The sequence below is a fragment of the Jaculus jaculus genome, chromosome 15 (assembly GCF_020740685.1).
Source record: "Jaculus jaculus isolate mJacJac1 chromosome 15, mJacJac1.mat.Y.cur, whole genome shotgun sequence".
Lineage (NCBI taxonomy): Eukaryota > Metazoa > Chordata > Mammalia > Rodentia > Dipodidae > Jaculus > Jaculus jaculus.
Window position 1 is genome coordinate 67,192,086 of NC_059116.1, and position 14,280 is coordinate 67,206,365.

General features: G+C 45.2%; 1 pseudogene; it reads left to right on the forward strand.

Moving 5' to 3' along the window:
- The first annotated feature begins 13,009 nt into the window (after positions 1–13,009).
- LOC101613072 lies at positions 13,010–13,353 on the forward strand (annotated as a pseudogene).
- Positions 13,354–14,280: the final 927 nt, after the last annotated feature.

The following is a 14,280-nucleotide window of genomic DNA, read 5'->3' on the forward strand; positions in this document are numbered from 1 at the left end:
CCACTGCAAACAAACTCCAGATGCATGCTCCACCTTGTTCATCTGGCTTAGGTGAGTCCTGGGGAATCAAACCGGGGTCCTTAGGCTTTGCAGGCAAGCTCCCTAACCACTAAGCAATCTCTTCAGCCCCAATTCCATTTGTTAAAAAAAAATCCTAGTAATAGACAATTTGAATTTCAAATGAATGTCGCATAAGTGGAGGGTAAGGGGGAAAAGCCCCATCTCATCCTGAACCAATTCAATGGATTCTTCACTTCAAGAGGCTCAAATCTTATGCTCCCAAAGATAGTCTCTGAACCAGCCATTGTGGCATATGCCTGTAATCTCAGGATTCAGAAGACTGAGGCAAGAGTTCAAAACCAGCCTGGACTACATAGTGAGAACTTATCTAAAAAAAAAAAAGTTGCAACTGATAAAATGGAGGATAGGAAAGAAGGGGTTATGCCTGATGCAGTTGCGGGGACCCACTTCTTAGCTTGCCACTTCCAGAGATAGGGTGTTCTTAGCCTGCATGAGTTAGAAAGTCTCAAGAAGGATCAGCGTTGACCCTGCATATTCCAATTGATCATCCAAAGAAAATATTCATGAAGTGTATCTTGGTATAGCAGCGGCTCTCAAATTGTGTACCAAACACTCAACTGGGATGCTTGCTAAGATGCAGATTCCAAGCTGGGCATGGCCACACATGCCTGGCACCTCAGTACATGGGAAGCTGAGGCAGGAGGATAGCTTGAGTTCAGGAGTTCAAGGCCAGATGAGCAGTATAGTGAGACCCTGTTGCAGTTAGCTTCACTTTGCTGTCAGGAAGCACCAGACTAAAGCAGCTGCGGGAGGAAAGGGCTGATTTTGCTTACAGACTTGAGGGGAAGCTCCACAATGGCAGGGGAAAATATGGCATGAGCAGCCTCAGGTGGACAATAGCAGAAGGAGAGTAGACCAAACACAGGTAAGGGGAAGTTGGTTATAACACCCATAAGCCCACCCCCAACAATACACTGCCCCCAGGAGGCACAAATTCCCAAATTGCCATCAGCTGGGGACCTAGCATTCAGAACATATGGGAGACACCTGAAACAAACTACCACCGACCTATCTTAAAAAAAATAGAAAGGTGATAGAAAAGGAAGAAAGAAACAAGAAAAAGAAAGGACAGGGCTGGAGAGATGGCTTAGCGGTTAAGCGCTTGCCTGTGAAGCCTAAGGACCCCGGTTCGAGGCTCGGTTCCCCAGGTCCCACGTTAGCCAGATGCACAAGGGGGTGCACGTGTCTGGAGTTTGTTTGCAGAGGCTGGAAGCCCTGGCGCGCCCATTCTCTCTCTCTCCCTCTATCTGTCTTTCTCTCTGTGCCTGTCGCTCTCAATTAAATAAATAAATAAAAAATTATTAAAAAAAAAAAAGAAAGGACAGAGAATGGGGAGATTTGGTATTACTGCAGACATTGTGATTTGAAGGGAAATGTTGCATTTTACAAACCACTTCAGGGGTTCAGATGCAGAGACACAGAGACCTCTCTTTTTCCTTAGTGCATTTATTTTTTTTAAAGAAACTCTAGATGCATGTACCACCTTGTGCATCTGGCTTACATGGGTACTGGGGAATCAAACCTGGGTCCTTAGGCTTTGCAGGCAAGTGCTTTAACCACTAAACTATCTCTCTATCCCCAGCGTATTTTAGACAAGGTTTCTCTATGTAGCCCAAGGTGGCCTCACACTCTTGTCTTCCTGTCTCAGCCTCCCTTGTGCTGTGATACAGTGTGTGTGTGTGTGTGCACGCGCATGTGTGTGTGTACCACCATACTCTACCAGAGACCTCTCTGAGAAATAGTACCTTAAGCTATGGCAGAGTGGGCCCATCAAGGGCCCTTCAGATTCAGTTTCCATTCATTCACTCATTTATTCATTTCTTCCCAGATTCATTAGTTTGCTACACATTTCTGGAGTCCTAGCAGCCCCACACATAATCATGTAGACATTGTAAATACAAAGACATTGTAAATACATCGCATGAAGGAGCTTATATCTAGTAGCCGACACACACACACACGGTATGTGTGTATGTATGTATGTATGTATGTATGTATGTATGTATGTGCGTGTGTGTATATACGTGTGTGTGTGTGTGTGTGTGTGTGTGTGTGTGTGTATACTATACATCCATCATATGACTATTGCAAGCCAGGTTACTACAAGCATTTATTCATTTATTTGAGATAGGGTCTCATGTAGTGCAGGCTGGCCTTAAACTCACTGTATAAGTGAGGATGACATTGAATTCTGGACCCTCCTGCCTCTGCCTCTCGAACACTAGGCTTAGAGTTATGCACCACCATGCCAAGCTGCTTCCAGGAAGGAGAAGGAGGGCATGCCAACACCGGTACCACCTGGGCAGCCTGACGAGGAGCTGATTGGAGACCAGAGAGCAGAATTACCTTTGTATCTCTCTCTAAGCGGGAACATTATTAATGTCTGCCGGCCTCTACTAAAGATAGCAGAGCAGCCCAGCCTGGCCAGGGATTAGTTATAATCTTGTTAACCAGCTTCAGAGGAAGAATAAGGATGAGATGCCAAAAGCTCCTGACTCAGCAACATCATCCTTGCTTTTCAATAGTCTGAGTAAGTTAATTAATTGCAAGATCTTGTTTATATTTGAATCTGTTTTTATCCCAAATCTGTGTCTATTTCGTTCAGCTATTTCCACAAAGTTAAAAATTTGGCTGGAAGACACATGAAGAATGTAACATTTAGAAGTAAAGATGATACTCGGGACTATTTGAGACAAAGAAAGACAGATTAGTATAATTACAAATCACTTCTAAAAAAGAAGTGTCTCAAAGAAAATATGGTGGAGAATGACTGAGGAACACACCCAGCATTGACCTCACCTCCATAACCTTCCATAAACACTTGACACTGAGACGCTTCTAAAAAAATTTTTAAAAAAGCACTTTATTTTTAATTATTTATTAGAGACAGAGAGAGGGAAGAGGAAAGAGCGAGAGTGCAAGTGAGCACACCAGGGCCTCTAGCCACTGCAAACGAACTCCACATGCATGTGCCACCATGTGGCTTACACAGGACCTGGAGAATTGAACCTGGGTCCCTAGGCTTCACAGGCATGCGCCTTAACTGCTAAGCCATCTCTCCAGCCTGCCACTTCTTTTTTTTTTTTTGGCATGTGTGTATTATACTCATGTGTGTGGCACATTTGTATGCACAGATGCACACGTCTCTGTGTGCTCATGCGTGTGTGTGTATGTGTCTGCTATCCGTTTATGGAGGTGAGAGGTCAGTGCTGGGTGTCTTCCTCAGTCGTGCTCCACCATATTTTCTCTGAGACACGGTCTCTCACGGAACGTGGAGCTCACCAGTTTGGCAATACCAGCTGGCCAGCAAGTCCTAGTCATTTACCTGTTTTTACCTCCTTGGTGCTAGAATTACAACATGTGCCATCACAGCCGGCACTGTTACATGGATGGATTCTGGGGATCTGAACTCAGGCCCTCACATTTGCTTGGCGAACACTTTACACATTGTGCCTTCTGCCCGGCCCCCAAATCATTTCTTTTTCTTTTCTTTTTGTTTTGCGAGGTAGGGTCTCACTCTAGCCCAGGCTGACCTGGAATTCACTCTGTAGTCTCAGGGTGGCCTCGAACTCAGGCGATCCTTCTACCTCTGCCTCCTGAGTGCTGGGATTAAAGGAGTGTGCTACAATGCCCGGCCCTCAAATCATTTCTTTTAACAGAGAGATTTATATCCTATAAATCTTCTGCTTAGACATGCTTTCTTTCTCTTTCTTAAAATATTTTAAAATTTTTATTTGAGAGTGACAGAGAGAGAAAGAGGCAGATAGAGAGAGACAGAGAATGGACATGCCAGGGCTTCCAGCCACTGCAAACGCTCCAGACGTGTGTGCCCCCTTGTGCCTTGGGGGATTGAGCCTGGAACCACGGTTCTTAGGCTTCACAGGCAAACCCTTAACCGCTAAGCCACCTCTCCAGCCTGACTTGCTGTCTTTAAGCTGTATTTTGCCTGTGACAACTGACATGGAGGAAGGATTAATTCTGGCTAGCGGTTTAGAGGTCTCAGTCTGTGACCAGGGAGGAGAATGCAATGACCAGGAAGCAGATCACATATACAATACACGGCTGACTCCCTGCACGTGGATGTTCTCACTGTGCTCTTGACTCTCAGTCCTGCGTTGACCTCCTGGTTACAGAAAGGCAAAAGAGGAAAAACCCAAGAGCTCTCTCCTATCTTCACAGCGTTGGGGAACTACATTGCGATTCTCCTAACCTACTTACTCTGAGCCCCACCTTGGTGCCACCCACTTCCTGCTTGTACTCTGAGCAGCAGATGGCAGTGTGCCCACATCTGCAGAGATGTCTTCTGTGTTCGGAGGCACTGGGGGAAATGAGCATCAATGTTCTGCTAACCATTCCTTTAATCTCATAGACATCGTCTCTCCCCTCTTCTCTCTAGGTCCCCGAGTGCAAGTGCCACAGAGAAAATACTGTGTGAAGTGTGTGATTTATGGTGGTACGGATGGCTGGCTCGTCAGGGCATTGACTTCCTCTCTTTCCTGGGTACACGGCTGGAATATAATCGTGGTTATCACCAGTCAGATTTGATCATATGCCCAAAGTTGTGGTCAATGAAATGCACAAAGAAATATATGCCATTTCTAGTTCTGGCCTTTAAAAAGTCACATTCATGTTTATAGGAAGCATCCATTTTTCTGTGCAATAGTGATTTTTTTTTTTCTATATTAGACTCAAAACAGGAAGAGACTGTGGATGGGAGTCTTTTTAGTTTTTTTTTTTTTTTTTTTGAGGAAGGGTCTCACTCTAGCCCAGGCTGACCTGGAATTCACTATGGAGTCTCAGGGTGGCCTCGAACTCACGGCAATTCTCCTACATCTGCCTCCCAAGTGCTGGGATTAAAAGCATGTGCCACACACTCGGCTGGAGCTTTGTGAGTGTGTGTGCGTGTACAGATGTACTTGCATGTATATGTACATGTGTGTTGAAGCCAGAAGACGACCTCAGGTGGTGTTATTCAGGTGCTGTCTACTTTTGTGTATATGTGTGTGTGAGTCTGTATATTATGTGGTATATGTATGTTCGGGTGCAGATGCATGCACACCATGCATATGTGTGTGGTGTCCAGATGAGAACCTTGGGTATCTTTTTCTGTTGCTCATCCACGTACTGCCTTGAGGCCAGGCCACTCCCTCAACTTGGAGCTGCCATTGTCCACACTTTAAAAATATTTTTTATATTTATTTATTTATTTGAGAAATGCAGGAAAGAGAAAGAGAGAGATAGAGAATGGGTGTGCCAGGGCCTCAAGCCACTGCAAATGAACTCCAGATGCATGCACTGCCTTGTGTATCTGGCTTACATGGGTCCTGGGGAATCAAATCTGGGTCCTTTATCTTTGCAGGCAAGTGCCTTAAATGCTAAGCCAACTTTCTAGCCCTATTATCCACCTTTTTGGAGACAGGATCTCTCATTGGCTTGGAATTCGCCAATTATGTTAGACTGGCTGGCCAATGAGATCCACCTCCCCAGTGTTGCGATATTCAGCATGTGCTCTCATATCTGGCTTAAAATTTTTTAAAATATGTTTTCATTTATTTTTATTTATTCATTTGAGAGAGACAGAGAGAGAAATAGGCAGAGAGAGAGAGAGAGAGAGAGAGAGAATGGGTGCACCAGGGCCTCCAGCCTCTGCAAATGAACTCCAGACACATGTGCCACCTTGTGCATCTGGTTTATGTGGGTCCTGGGGAATTGAGCCTCGAGCCAGGGTCCTTAGGCTTCACAGGCAACCACTTAACCACTAAGCAATCTCTCCAGCCCAGGAAATAAAAAAAATAAAAACAAAAAAAAAAAAAAACATTTGCAAGCAGAGAGAGATAGAAGAGAGTCAGAGAGAATGAGTGTGCCAGGGCCTCCAGCCACTGCAAACAAACGCCAGATGTATGTGCTACTATGCCAATCTGGCTTTCATGGTGTTGCAGTCTGGTTCACGTTGCTGATAGAAATCACCCAACCAAGAGCAGCTTCTGGGATAAAGAGGTTTATTTTGGCTTACAGGCTCGAGGGGAAGCTCCACGATGGTAGGGGAAAACGATGGCATGAGCAGAGGGTGGACATCACCCCCTGGCCAACAGAAGGTGGACCACAGCAACAGGAGGGTGTGCCAAACACTGTCATGGGGAAACTGGCTATAAAGCCCATAAGCCCGCCCCCAACAATACACTCCCTCCAGGAGGCGTTAATTCCCAAATCTCTATCAGCTGGGAACCTAGCATTCAGAACACCTAAGTTTATGGGGGACACCTGAATCAAACCACCACACATGGGTACTGGAGAATTGAACTCTAGTCATTATGCTCTTCAGGCAAGTGCCTTAACCACTGAGAAATCTCTATAGCTCAGGATTTTTTTTTTTTTTTAGATAGGACCTTGCTCTAGCCCAGGCTGACCTGGAATTCACTATGTAGTCTCAGGGTGACCTTGAACTCATGGCAATCCTCCTACCTCTGCCTCCCAAATGCTGGGATTAAAGGCGTGTGCCTGGTTATCACCTCTTTTTAAAAAAGTAAGTTTTTAGGGCTGGAGAGATGGCTCAGTGGTTAAGGCACTTGCCTTCAAAGCCTAACGACTGGAGTTAGATCCTTCAGGACCCATGTAAAACCATATACACAAAGTGGTGCAAGCATCTGCAGTTTGTTTGCAGTGGCTAGAAGCCCTGGTTTGCCTATACTCTCTCCTCTTTGCTTGCAAATAAATAAATAAAATACTAAATAATAAGTATTTATTTATTTATTTTGCAATGCTTTAGATGGAACCCAGGGTCATGTGCATGCTAGGAAAGTGTTCTAGCTCTTGTCAGTGACAATTTTATTTCTTTATTTTATTTTTTTTTAATTTTTATTTTTTTGGTTTTTTGAGGTAAGGTCTCACACTAGTCCAGGCTGACCTGGAACTCACTATATAGTCTCAGGGTGGTCTCGAACTCACAGTGATCCACCTAGCTCTGCCTCCCAAGTGCTGGGATTAAAGGTGTGTACCACCATGCCTGGTGAAAAATTTTTTTTTATTTTTTGTTCATTTAATTAATTAATTAATTAATTAATTTATTTATTTGAGAGTGACAGACACAGAGAGAAAGACAGAGGGAGAGAGAGAGAATGGGCGAGCCAGGGCTTCCAGCCACTGCAAACGAACTCCAGACGCGTGCGCCCCCTTGTGTATCTGGCGAACGTGGGACCTGGGGAACCGAGCCTCGAACCGGGGTCCTTAGGCTTCACAGGCAAGCGCTTAACCGCTAAGCCATCTCTCCAGCCCAAATTTTTTAAAAATATATTTTGTTTAGTTATTTATTTGAGAGAGAGAAAGTTGCAGAGGCAGAGAGAGAGAATGGGTGCACTAGGGCCTTCAGGCACTGCAAATGCACTCCAGACACGTGTGCCTCCTTGTGCATCTAGCTTTTATGGGTCCTGGAGAATTGAACTGGGATCCTTTGGCTTTACAGGCAAACACCTTAACCGCTAAGCCATCTCTCCAGCCTGAAAAAATTTTTAAAAATTATTCATTTATTTATCTAGAGACAGATATGTCATTATGCCCAGCCCAAGGAAAGCCTGTCTTTAAAGAGCTTGCTACCAGGCTAGGGAGATAGCTCAGTTGGTAAAGTGCTTTTCTTGTTGGCAAGAAGACCTGAGTTCAACTCCCATTAATTACATAACAGCGCTGGTCATGGTGGCACACCTGTAATCAGCGCTGGGGAAGTGAGGACAGAAAGAAGGATCGCTGGGCCTTGGTGGCTCATCTGATTGGTGAGCTCGCCTGATTCAGAGCCCTGCCTCTAAGAGAAGTTGTACCGAGGCACAGCATGGGAGGTTGTTCTCTGGCTTCCACATACATGGTGCATGTGCACCCACACCTCGATTGGACTCCACACATGCATATCCCACCATATACCTACACACACACGCACACCACCTATTTCTCCCCTCCCTGTACACACATCTCTCCACTGAGTGCGGAATTCTCTCTCCCTCCTTGGAAGCTGGGCTGTCTTTGTACCTTGGGTGGCTAGCGGCCCGCAGTAGGAGTGGTACCAAGCCACTCCGCGTCTCCACAGCTGCCACTCTCTTGGAACATAGCTGCAGAAGGATGAGGAAGGTCTGTTAGATCGCGGGGGAAGAGAAGCCATGCTGGGGCGAGCTCCAAGGCCAGCTGGTGCCAGCCATTTGTCCTCCCAGTGAAGCCTCCCTGCTTGTTCTGGCCCAGCCAAACACCCAGTGGAATGCAGCAGCCTTAGTGCCCCCAGTGCGGAACTGGTGATCTCAGGCCAGCCCACGCACAGGGTCAGAAGAAACAATTAACGAATCATGTTGTTAGTCACTAAAGTTTGGGTGACTTATCTTATGACAATAATAAACTCAGGATAAATGCCAAGTGTTCTTAAGCAAAATGTGAGTGCCCCAGGGGTGTGGCAGGGGATCAGACAGGGTGGGTCAGACAAGAAAACAAATTCAATAAGAAATGACTAAATCCCCTATGACTGAGCCAGTTAGGCCAGGGAGACTCCAAGATCGTCAAGACAAAATTCCTGCCTTCAATGGAAGTCAACACAGAGCAGAAGGAGACAGAAAGACAAACAAATAGCTAGTTATGGGAACTGTTACTGAGTGAGGGAGACAAGGAATAGAAACAATCCCTTTTTATTTTAAAAATTTTTTTTGGTAGAATTATATTGTTTTGATTTTTTTTGTGTATGTTTCTTGTATTATAGTATAGAGATCATGCATCTTGGGTTAATTTGACGCTTTGATTTTCTTTTTTAAATATCTTTTAAAAAATATTTATTTAAGAGAGAGAAAGGGCAGGGGAAGAGAGAGAGAGAGAGAGAGAGAATGAATATGGTGCACCCGGGCCTCCAACCACTGCAAATGAACTCCAGATGCATATGCCTCCTTGTGCATCTGGCTCTTGTGGGTCCTGGGAAATTGAACTGGGGTCCTTTGGCTTTGCAGGCAAATGCCTTAACTGCCAAGCCGTCCCTCCAGCCTGAAACAATCCCTTTTTGCAAGTTTAAGCTGAGGGGCTGGGACATGACTCAGTCAGGAAGGGGCTTACCTCGCAAGCGCGACGACCTGAGTTTGCTTCTCAGAAGTCAAGTGAAAACACGGGCAGACTGCTGCACCTGTGAGTCCAGGCGGAGACAGGAGGATCTTTGGGCTCACTGGTCAGCCAGTTTCACCTAATTAGCAAGTTCTAGGCCATTGAGAGACCATGTCTCCAAATTTACACACACACACACACACACACACACACACACACACTTGTGCGCGTGTGTCTTTGTACTCAAGGTTGTCCTCTAGCCTGCACACCCATGTGCGCACACATGCACACACTCTCCGGAACACAAACATGAACGATCACATATTAAATGAAAGCTTAAGCTGAGTTAATAAGATGAATTGGATTTGATGAGTAGCTGAAGGGAATTGCAGAAAAGGAAGTAAAAACAGTGCACTTGGAAGGAGATCACTCACGAAGGTGGGCAAAAGAGTCAAGGTGGCATTTGGAGGAAAGACAGCAGTTGGCAATGCTGTGTGGAGATTAGCAGCACTCTTTTTTTTAAAAAGTTTAATTTCATCTATTTTTTATTTAATTGAGAGAGAAAGAGGGAGAGAGACGCAGAGAGAAAAAGAAAGAGAGAGAGAGAGAAAAAGAAAGAATGGGCATGCCAGGGCCTCCAGCTACTGCAAACAAACTCCCGACGTATGCGCCACCTTGTGCATCTGATTCATGTAGGTTCTGGGGAGTTGAACCTGGGTCCTTTGGCTTTGCAGGCAAATGCCTTAACTGCTGAGCCATCTCTCCAGCCCAAGATTAGCAGAACTCTTCCAGAGTCCTTTTGTTCCTTGTGGAGCTATTTGTTAGTAGCAGTGTTCTGTGCACTCAGGAGACCGAAACAGGTCACTTACATGTTGGATGACACCATGAATTATATGACCTTCACACCTACGCACGTGGTAGAGTCGGATCAAGGGAGGCAGCTCTCATTTTGGGCCAAGTGGTGTACAAATGAAGTGTCAGATTAGGCTCGCAAATGACAAAGCAAATCACAAGTGCCCTTCAGGCAAATCAGTGTCTCTCACTTAGATAAGTGGAATCTATGTTTGTATTACTTATGATATTTGTAAAAAAAAAAAAACCTTCATCTGGGCTCTTTAAAATATTATAAATCAATGGTAACCAATTGTTTTAATTTCCTCAATTTTAAGACTCTTTTTTTTTTTTTTTTTTTTGGTTTTTCAAGGTAGGGTCTCACTCTGGTCCAGGCTGACCTGGAATTCACTATGTAGTCTCAGGGTGGCCTTGAACTCACTGTGATCCTCCTACCTCTGCCTCCCAAGTGCTGGGATTAAAGGCATGCATCACCACGCCTGGCTAGTTTTAAGACTCTTACCTATAGAACAGCAAAAAAAGGTGGGACTCCACTTGTACTGCTTTCAGATGACTCATGTTAGAGGAGGGACATGAACCTGGTTATGTTTTTGTTCTTTTCCTGTGGGACTGGGAATTGAACCCAGGCCTTGCGCATACTAGATCAACACTATGTCGCTGATATATATCCCTAGTCCTGAGTTATGTTATCCTTTTTTAAAATTTATTTATTTATTTATTTTAATTTTTATTAACATTTTCCATGATTACAAAATATATCCCATGGTTTTTTTTTAATGTAGTATCTTGCTTTATTTAGCCCAGGCTGACCTGGAATTCACTATGTAGTCTCAGGCTGGCTTCAAACTCACGGCGATCCTCCTACCTCTGCCTCCTGAGTGCTGGAGCTGAAGGTGTGCATCACCACACCTGGCCACTTGACACTTAATTGGGAGAAGAATCAGAATGATAAGTAAATAAGTACTGTTCTCCATGCCCAGCCATGACCCCTGCATGCCATCTTCTGACAGATGTGGCTTATTGAAGCATTTATGCACCAGCACCCTTTCCCCATGGCTTGATGTCCTGCAATCTGGCAGCTGCTTAGACTACCAGGGAGAAGAGGTGCCTTGCCTTTGCTGTGGCTAAATTAAGCTTCCACCAGAGGACACAGGCACGGGCATGAGAAGGGCGACCCTCGAATCTGCGCCTGTGGGTGACAAAGGATGCGCTCCGCACCGCCCACCCCCCAAATCCAGGCGAACATCGGATTACTTCACATAGCAGAGGAATCTACTGTTCCGGTTTGTGGACACTGCTCTTGGAAACCCCAGTGTTGCAGTCAGGTTTATGTTGCTGGCAGAAATCACCCAATCACAGCTTTTAGGAAAAAAGGGTTGATTTTGGCTTACAGACTCGAGGGGAAGCTCCATGAGGCCGGGGAAAATGATGGCACAAACAGAGGTCAGACATCACACCCTGGGCCACATAAGGTAGACCATAGCAACAGGAGAGTGTGCCAAACACTGGCAAGGGGTCACTGGCTCTCATTCCCTAAGGCCCGCCCCCAATAATACACTGCCTCCAGGAGGCTTTAAGTTCCAAATTGCCATCAGCTGGGGAGACTAGAATTCAGTACACCTAAGTTTATGGGCGACACCTGAATCAAACCACCACACCCAGTGACAGATTTATGTATGCAACGTGTTTGAATCAGGAAGCACCCCCTACTTCTGTCCACCCTTAGCTCATCCTTGGAAGAGCCCGCAGAGAGGAAAACATGGCTCTTTCTCAGATGCATACTCAGCTATTCCTCACACCTGGGATATGTTTTAATCACCACTTCCGTGTCTGACCTTTCCTCAAAGGAATGGTCTGCAACGTCTATGGTGTCAATTTCAGGGTGCTCCTGAGGCAGTTTTCTCTATGGCCTGGGGTGCTGACAGCTTGTTTCAGTCATACTTAAGCTATTAAATTCCCTTTTCAACTCTAAGTAAATAAATTTTTGCTGCTTTCCTTTCCCCTTAAAAGAGTTTGGAAAAATTCTCCAAGAAGTCATTTTTTTTAAAAATTTTTTATTTATTTGAGAGCGACAGACACAGAGAGAAAGACAGATAGAGGGAGAGAGAGAGAATGGGCGCGCCAGGGCTTCCAGCCTCTGCAAACGAACTCCAGACGCGTGCGCCCCCTTGTGCGTCTGGCTAACGTGGGACCTGGGGAACCGAGCCTCGAACCGGGGTCCTTAGGCTTCACAGGCAAGCGTTAACCACTAAGTCATCTCTCCAGGCCCCAGCTCCTGCTTTTTGCTTTAAAATGGTTGCTTAAAATGACTTCTTGGGGGCTGGAGAGATGGCGTAGCTGTTAAGCGCTTGCCTGTCAAGCCTAAGGACCTCGGTTCGAGGCTTGGTTCCCCAGGACCCATGTTAGCCAGATGCACAAGGGGGCGCACGCGTCTGGAGTTCGTTTGCAGTGGCTGGAAGCCCTGGCGTGCCCATTCTCTCTCTCTCTGCCTCTTTCTCTGTCTGTCTCTCTCAAATGAATAAATAAAAATTGAATTAAAAAAAAAATCTGGGGCTGGAGAGGTGGCTCGGCAGTCAAGGCACTTGCCTACAAAGTCTAACAACCCGGGGTTGGTTCCCCAGGACCCAAACAAAGCCAGATCACAGAAGCTCATGCCTCTGGAGTCCATTTCCAGTGTCTGAAGACCCTGGTGCACCCATTCTGTCTGTCTCTATTCTCTCTCTGCTTGCAGGTAAATAAATAAAATAACAAATTTAAAAATAAACAGCTAAGTTTTGGTTTTTTTTTTTTTAATCTCGTTAGTGGTTTTCTAATGTCACAGTTGAGGACTGAGGTTTCCAAGAAGGAGCCTTGGACTCTGTTGCTTCAGTTGCTTTGCGTAGGTGAAAAAGAGTTAAAACCCAGGTGGAGATGCTTCCCCGGCCCTGTATTCCAAAGGAAAAAAAAAAAAAATCCCCTGGAGACTCTTTGCCCAACATTTCCTCCAACACATATGGACTGATTGAGTCCAGCTCAGGTCGAAATGGCAGGCAACTCTGCTGTCTCAGCATCGGCCTGTGGCTGGATGGTATTTGAAAATGGGGCTGCAATGCTGCAGGATCCAATAAACCGGGGTTAATGCGAGACGATACAATATGCGAGGATGAAGATGTGAGAGAAGCCAGAAGAAGGCTTCCTGAGAGCCTGTATAATGACAGGATGTTCACATTAAGCAGGCACTGGACCTGCTCGAGGCATCAGATTTTGCCTCGGGGGCCGTGGACAAATGATGAGGAGGATAAATTCTACCGAGAACCATAATTGAAAGAGGTTATTCGAGAAAGAAAAGAGAGAGAAGAATGGGCAAAGAAGTCATCTTGTAATTGAGATTTGCAGATGCATTTGTATTTTTATGAAGTTGGTCAAACCTGGACCATAATAAATGTAATCATACAAAAAAGAGTAGAGTCCAATTTGACTTCTCTACCCACTAAAACATACTGGGTTGGTATACAGGTAATCTCTAATTTCCTGGTGAATAAAAGGAAATGGTAGCAGAGCCTTCATGTAGGCTATCTTCAGACGATGAGAGAGATCACAAGATGACTAAGATGTGCTAAGCCAAAGTACAAAGTCATAACGCTTGGCCCTTATTCCCACGCAATAAACAAGTTAGCAGGATTCACTCCCCAGTTGTGACACTTGAAATGTGTATGCTCATCTTCATTACCATGTAGCCAATGCTTTCAGTTTTGTACTGAAAAAATGGAGACTTCAAGCCAGATGATGAAAACAAATTGCAAGTGGCTCTAAGCACAGTGAAAGATCAGCATGTGCTTGAGATGCAGTCTCTGTCTCGCCCACCCTCTCTCATGTACTGTCCATGTGACAACGCAGCTGTCACCTCAAAAGGTGTAAGAGAAAGTTTATTCTGATGCTAAAAATGTGCGACTATGGCCTAGAAACACAGATTCAGGTGAACTGAAATACCACTGGTAACAATTTTTATGAGGTTTTTATAGTCACATAACAAAGGAAATCACGTATCAAGGCATTTTTCCAGTTCATGGTTGGAAACATCAGGCTGACAGCAAAGTGAAGAAATCTCAGCTGCCATCTGATGATATGCTCAGCCTCGGATGGGTGGAAGCTAGTGGTCTGTTTGCACATCCAAAAAGGATCAACACAGAGGTGGCTATTTAGGGATCTAGGTAGCTCAAGGTAATTTGGCTCTGGACCTGGAACATTCCAGCCCTCCACAACCACAGAAGTTCTAATCAGTCCATCAGTCTTGTAGAAACTTTAACACAGGTG